This window comes from Tympanuchus pallidicinctus, unplaced genomic scaffold (assembly GCF_026119805.1).
Source record: "Tympanuchus pallidicinctus isolate F22 unplaced genomic scaffold, pur_lepc_1.0 scaffold20, whole genome shotgun sequence".
NCBI classification, from domain to species: Eukaryota; Metazoa; Chordata; class Aves; order Galliformes; family Phasianidae; genus Tympanuchus; species Tympanuchus pallidicinctus.
In genome coordinates, this window is record NW_026294722.1 from 8678893 (window position 1) to 8685651 (window position 6759).

Genomic DNA, 6759 nt, shown 5'->3' on the forward strand with positions numbered 1-6759 from the left:
GCACCAGCTGTCCAGAGGAGCTGAACACTGTTTGCTCTGAAATGGCATAGACATCATGACATCACCCCACCCATTTTGGGAACCAAGTCTACCTTATTCACTGCAGCTGAGCTTTAGATAGGGATGAGATGGAGCACATCTTCTGTCCGTGGCTTGCTCTCCCCATCAGAGATGCTATCATCTAGGGTACGAAGGAAGATGTTCCTCACACACTTGTTCTTTTCACCCATCATCATCACCAAGAGCCACCCTATGGAATACAGCAGAAAGGCCTTTTAGTGCTCTTACAAAATGCAGATCAGAGTCCAAAGTCTTCTTTATGGATGAAGCATAGCTGAAGCCGCTGTAAGCTGGGTGCTACAGAACAGCAGCCTGAAAGCAAAACATATTTGCAAGTGCTGTAGCTCCACTACAGAGAATAGAAGGGAGGACACTCGGGGGTTGGTCACGTTTAGCACTTGCCTCAAGCCCACTAGAGCTCTAAGGCTGTAATAGAGCTAGAAACCTCATACTTGCAAACATTGCTTTTCTTTTTATTTCCATACACAGTAAAACACATAAGAATTATAGTCTGTAATAACAACTGTGTTTTTCTCTCAAACAGTTAATAAATAAATCCACAAAGTCACCTAAAAGCCCTTCCAGGGCTGCAGCATGTTTGTGCTGCCAAAGCCAGGCAAGCAGGGCTGTTCCCTGGGCAGAGGAGCCAGGAGGTGATGGCACAGGAGCCCCCCCAAGGACATTGTGGGCAGGAGGTCCTAACAGCACTCTTGCTCCAAGGTCAGCCAAGGCACAAGCCCAGGAACACACCTGAGGCCGGCTCACCTCCAGCATAGCACAGACAAGAACTGAAGGTTGCAGGATGGAGTTTAAATGGAGTGCCTATTGAGGGACCCAGGTGAAGCTTTTCAGGGTAATTAAGGCTCATTAGTACATTCTCTAACCCTGGCAAACACAGTTGTTATTACTGGTGGTCCATTTGGAATAACAAAGGTCATTTGATTTTCAGATGCTAAACAGAGTTTGCAAGGCTTATCAATAGCAAGTGCATTTCTTAATCCAAAAACTAATCAGAATTTGCTGTGGAACAGCATTAATTCCTTCATCAAAGGATGGGCAGGCTGTAAAGCAGAAGGAACAGAGTGAACTTATTACAGACAATGATGACTCCAGGTCTGAGTTTTGAAAGGCAAGAACATCAGTGAGGAATGTATTACCATATGCTTAAGAAGAGATTTCAATAGCACCAATCAAGGCATTAGCAGAAGCTATAGGGACAAATCCAAGTGCATTAAAGCTGTTAGACAGCTCTTTCTACCGGTCCTGGCAGCGCGTGCAATCTGAGGAGCAAAGGACATCTGTGAATCAAAATCTGCTTCCAGGTTCCCAGGAGCTACCTAGAAGTGCTGAGAGCTGCTTTCTATGTGTTCTAAGAGGAAGTTTTTAAATAAGGAAAACCAATTTAGTCTTGCCTTTATGCTGCAGTCACCTGAATGTCTCTTGTTCCACTGCATTTTGAAAGCACAGTGATGGCAGATGGACTAATATGTAACGGACAAACAAGCCTAGCCTGTGGTTTCGGTGGCTGATCTCTGCTCCCACAGATGCCAAGTGATTTTCAGTGCTCTTCTCTGTCCTTTGCTTTCTTCACCCATGCATGATCTGAGTGCCCCCAGCGTCATCCCTTAGCTTTGGTGTCACCTCCCTCCCATTTGCCTGCTTTAAGATTATGTTTCTTAAGGCAGAGACTTGCCAAACTCAGCTACTTGATTACAGAACATCCTAAACCAAAAACCTGCGCCTTAAAGTAAGACGAAATACGTCAACAGCTGGAATTCAGAGAGGTTAAAGTCCAGATACCTGGAGGAAACAGTTTAAGGGCAATAAGGATTCAAAGTGAAGCTGGCAGCTGTTGGCCTAGAAGTCACTGGTCAGCATGAACAGAATGATCCTTGGGAGAAACTCAGAGGAGTGAGGATAAGCAAGGAGGAAAATTCCTGCGAGGCTGTAAATAAGCTGAGCGAAACTGAGAACAAACAAATGCAAGGATTTACTGCCTCCAGAACAGCCTGTCTGCGGCTGCTCCACTAGAAGGGGTTCATTGATTGTTTCCCCAGTGAAGTAGGCTCCGATGGATTGAGCCATGGAAAGCTCTGATAGATTTTTCCTACTTTCTCTTTCTCTTCCCACTAGTCACGTTGCTTATATTTTGTCTTGAGTCTCAGGTGTCTGGGTCAGCTTGGGAAGTTATTTTTTGTGTGCTGGAGTGAGATGATTATTTATTATTGCTATTATTATTGTTATTGTTATTGTTATTAATTTCTTGTTATATCTGTTGAAAGGATAGTGAAGGCTGATGCCCTGAAGAGCCAGACACTGTACAAACACATGGTGGAAAACTTTCTCTTCCCCAAGAGCTCACTGTCTACATAGTCTAGACAAGGAACAGAAGGCAGAATAATTTTTCTTATACAAGTGCAGGTATGAAGCATGGGAGTTTTACTTGGTCTGCCCAAGACCACATAAGGAAAAGTTCTTTTGGAGTTGGGAATTGAATGCAGATTTCCTGCTTTGATCTCAAGACTACCTTCAGCTTTTTGCTAATATAGGCATTCTTTTTTTCTAGCCTCAGCAAATTTACATCATCCATGGGAAATAGTGCACATTGCCAAAGCGGCCAGACAGGTTTTTACAGCATCCTTTGCTGGCTGGAATCCAGGCAAGCTGAGAGGGCTCTGGTTTCTTAACAGTCCAGCCCCATTCGTGCCCTGCCATGGCATAGCAAGCGCTGCTGTAAGGGACTGGCCGGTGTAGCACACTGTGCACAGTGCAGTTCAGAACAGACTGCCCTTCTTTAAACCCCACACCCCACTGGAAGCAGATTTGTTTTCAGTCTTGCTGTTTTTCCACCCTTCTCTTCTAATATCCTTTGTAGTCATCTCTCTCTCTGCCTTTAGTTATCAGAAACAAGCCTGCAAAGGTTGTTTCAAACCACTGTGGAGACAGAGCTGGGGAGGTGAGTAATGAGATGCTAAGCCGTCATCTTTCAGTCCTACATTCCCTCTTCTTGCTATTCCCAGTTCTCACATTTGTCTAGCCAGTCTTTTCCCAAGGTTAAGATTTGGGGCTCCACACCAGATCATGCACTCTGTTCTTATGGTTGGCATCTACTAACTTCAGTTTCAGCCCATTCAGTGACTTCCACTCACTGGGAGCAGACTGCATGAATGGGTTGAGTACTGCTATGGGGTATCATTCAGATGACAATCTCTGCTTCACTCTGCCTTCTCAAATGTTGATTTATTGACTTTTTTCCCCCTTTGGTTCAGACAGCAAAGGGGAGTTAAATCAGACTGTCTCTTTTCTGAAGATCCAATTGACTGAAACATGGGCCCTGACTGATAAAGTACAGGTAGTAGTAATTTGCAGACAAATGTAATCTGTTGCAATACTCAGCCACAAGCAAAAGGGAAGAGGAAACATTTACATGGGAAAAATATCTTAGGATCAGGTATTTGCTTATTATCCCCTGCCCTGATTTCTAAGCACAACATCTTTCTGGAGGCTGTGCTACTCCTTGGCTCTCTGGGCTTGGAAATGCTGGGCACAGAAAGCTTGACAGAAAAAGAAAATGAGAAATCAAAAGCAGGAAGAAAGCCAAAAACGCTGAACTGGAGGAGGCACTGGGGGAGAAGGAAAGGACTGTGGAGCTTAACCAGTCAGAGGTTGTGCAGTCATGGGAAAATTCAACAGAGCTGGAGAGAAATGGGCCTGAGGCGCATCCTACGGCCAAGGAGAAAACCCAGGAGGTTAAGCAGGACTTGCACAGTCCATCTAGCTCCTCTCAAAGGCTTCATAAGAGAAAACCCACCTGGAAACCAGATCAGTAATCCTAAGTGCCTGCGTATTGAAGTAGCAGGTTGATCGGCCACAAATGAGAGAGGTCTGCAGCTCAGGCAGATGGGCATCAGTCCTGCATGGGTATGGAAACAAAGGAGCAGCCCCTGCAAATCCGAGCCACAGTGTCTTCATTGTACAAACCTTCCTGCAGAGCAGACATTTTGTGCAAGATATCCTGAGGGTTTAGGAGAGAGGATTGAAATTGAACAGACTGTGGCTGAATGAAAGCATGGAAATGTGCAAACTGGTTCCTTCCCTCCTTTCATTCATAGCCACTCACGGCATTGGCATTGTCACAAGAGGAGGCAATGCTGGGAATGACAGGTGGAATTTAGTGCATTTGAATTTTAATCAGCAATTATTGTAAAACACAGTAATGCTTCAACTGGTGGGTAATTTAGCTCCAATTCCAAAAATACAGACTGATCCACTCCAGCTGTAAATTTTCAACCTCTTTCTTCCAAGCAAACTAGCATATAGAAATGTATGAATGATAACCAAGCAAAGTAATGATGGCTGGAGAATTCGGATGGCTCAGAGCTGCAGAGCCAAATTACATAGCAGTAGTATGGCACACATCCCAGGTCATGCTTGGAAAGATTCGGGCTTACTTCTCCAACTGACTAAAAGGGCAGTGGCTGCACCCCTTTTCCCTGAGCACACACACAAACACATTTAATATCAGGGCTTGGGTCTCTTAGCTGCCAGAACGTGTGGGTGCAATGTTCCACGCCGCAACGAGCCCCATCTCTGCTCCCTCCATTGGGCATCGTTGGTACGGCTGAAGCCTTTGGCTTTGGGACTACATTGCACATATTCCCAGCCTGGTTTGGGAAATATCTTTTTAAATGAGACTGCTGAGTCTGTAATGAGAAGAGGACAGAAATAATCCTGTGTGTGACTTCCACAGATGGGCTTTAGTACTTGTAAGAGTTGTAGCAAATGGATTTGCTCCGGGCTTGAATAGACATTGACAGATTTATAGAATGAGCGGTGATGCAACAACAGAGCTACAGCAAAGCTGTGTCTAGGAAAGAGAAATTGCTGCTCACTGGAGGACACCCATCTGCAAGGGTGGTGCTGGCTGGCTCTGGTGCTCACATGGAAGCTGCTCTCATGTCCTGCAATATGGAGCGGCTGGATGACATGGAGAAGCAAAAGTGCTTTTTCTTCCCCTCAAGAGCCAGCAATAGCTTGGCAAAATGTGGTGGTAATTTTCTGGTGCTGCCTGCAAGGCTGCTTTTACCTTTTTTTCTTTTTCCTTCTTGCTTTTTCCCTTCCTCCTTCCCCCAGGCTGTTAGAAACGTGTTCCAGAAGCGACAAAAAGGACCCACACGTCTGTAGGTACCAACAGGGCTAAATCTGTTGTACATTATGCACATTTTTCACACTGCAGCGTTTTTGCTGAAGTCGATAGGAATAGTGTTACATAAGAAGCCCCCAGCAGATCGCTTGGAGAAGACTGTATGAGATAAATAATAGGAAGCTGCAACTCCAACTGTGTAACTACAAACCGAAGGCCGACCCAGCCAAGCTACAACAAGTGTTTTGCCATCATACCTTCCAACACTGCATCACCTTGCAAATGAACGCAGACCTCAGGAGCATGCTGGAGTCTTCACTGGTAAGCCAACAGTTGGTTTCTCAGCAACCTTTTCTCTTCTGACATAACCTGCCCTAAAGCCAACAAACCATGTGCTGTGGCTCACATGTCAGCTATGTCATCACTGGATTGGCTTTCTCCGTGGTGCGACTCCTCTCTTAGTCCTTAGGAACACATAGGTGGGGATTTAAGGGACTGGGAAGGACGTCTGCCTCCTGAAAGTTTCATTTTAAAGGCATAATGTAAATGCACTGCAAGCATACCCTGGGAATTAATCTGTACATTGCTTTAGTAGTTTCAGAGCTATTGTAATTTTTATCACCTGTATACAAAAATACATTGACTCCTGGTAGCACCAGTGAAAAAACAGATAATATTTTCATGTTTTTACTCAGACTACATTCTGCACACAGCACTTGAATTTATCACTTTGCTTCTTATCTTACCAGTCTTGTTTTTATTCCCTTCTTCACATTTAATTTCAGTACTTTTTTAACGTTTGAAAGCTCGTTCAATCATTCACCTTTGTCAATCTTTTGGAGGGCATCACTGTCAACAGTACTAATGCAATTCCTTCTGGGTTTCGTGCTTTTGGTACAGAGAAATCTTCAAGTTCATCCAAATTGCTTTCAGTCTTCAAAACACGAGGCCCGCTCATTCGGATGTTCACTGAAAGTACTGTACCAACAGTTTCCCATATTTGTTAATTTTTCTGCCAAAAAGACTCCCTCACTTTCAAGTTCAATTATTAAGAAGTTTATCATTACTGTCTGAAAACCTGCCTTTTTTTTTTTTGCTGCCATTCTTAACGCCACAGGATTGATGCTCTCCAGTTCAGGAGACAGAGCAGTGCTGTGTTCAATTCCCTTGTCTCTGGTGGAAAATGTCTTCAGTTTGCTTTTGACAAAATGGAGTTGCAGCAGTGATTCAGAATTGCTGAAAAACTGTTTTAATAAAATAGCGCGCTTGTCAGATGAAAGAAAATATGGTTTCAGTGCATCTTAGAGGTCAATAAATCTGCTGCTGGCTGTCTGTAGAGATAACTACCTTGTCGTACAAGGCCCCAGAATTGCTGGCAGTTTGTTTCAGTAAAATGGTGAAGAAGGGAGAAATAAGGAAAGGAGGAATTTGACAGTCATTCAGTATCAGCATGTAAGATGCCAGCTCTTCTTCAGATCCATTGGGAACTGGATAGACCATGCAATACTGTAAGGCCAGCATGAGCTCCCATGGCTCGCATCCATTTCCATTCTTTC

The 6759-nt window shown here is 44.3% G+C and overlaps 1 protein-coding gene across 1 annotated transcript in view; it reads right to left on the minus strand.

Annotated features, from left to right (window-relative positions):
• The window catches only part of RIMS4 (regulating synaptic membrane exocytosis 4), a 49850-nt gene extending 49028 nt beyond the window's left edge, over positions 1 to 822 (minus strand). Inside the window, exons 1-2 of the mRNA XM_052683921.1 lie at positions 630 to 822; positions 93 to 250 (exon numbers count right to left, since the gene is read on the minus strand). The gene's annotated coding sequence lies outside the window, so the exon portion shown is untranslated. The remainder of the gene's footprint in view (positions 1 to 92; positions 251 to 629) is intronic.
• Between the last annotated feature and the right edge of the window lie 5937 nt (positions 823 to 6759).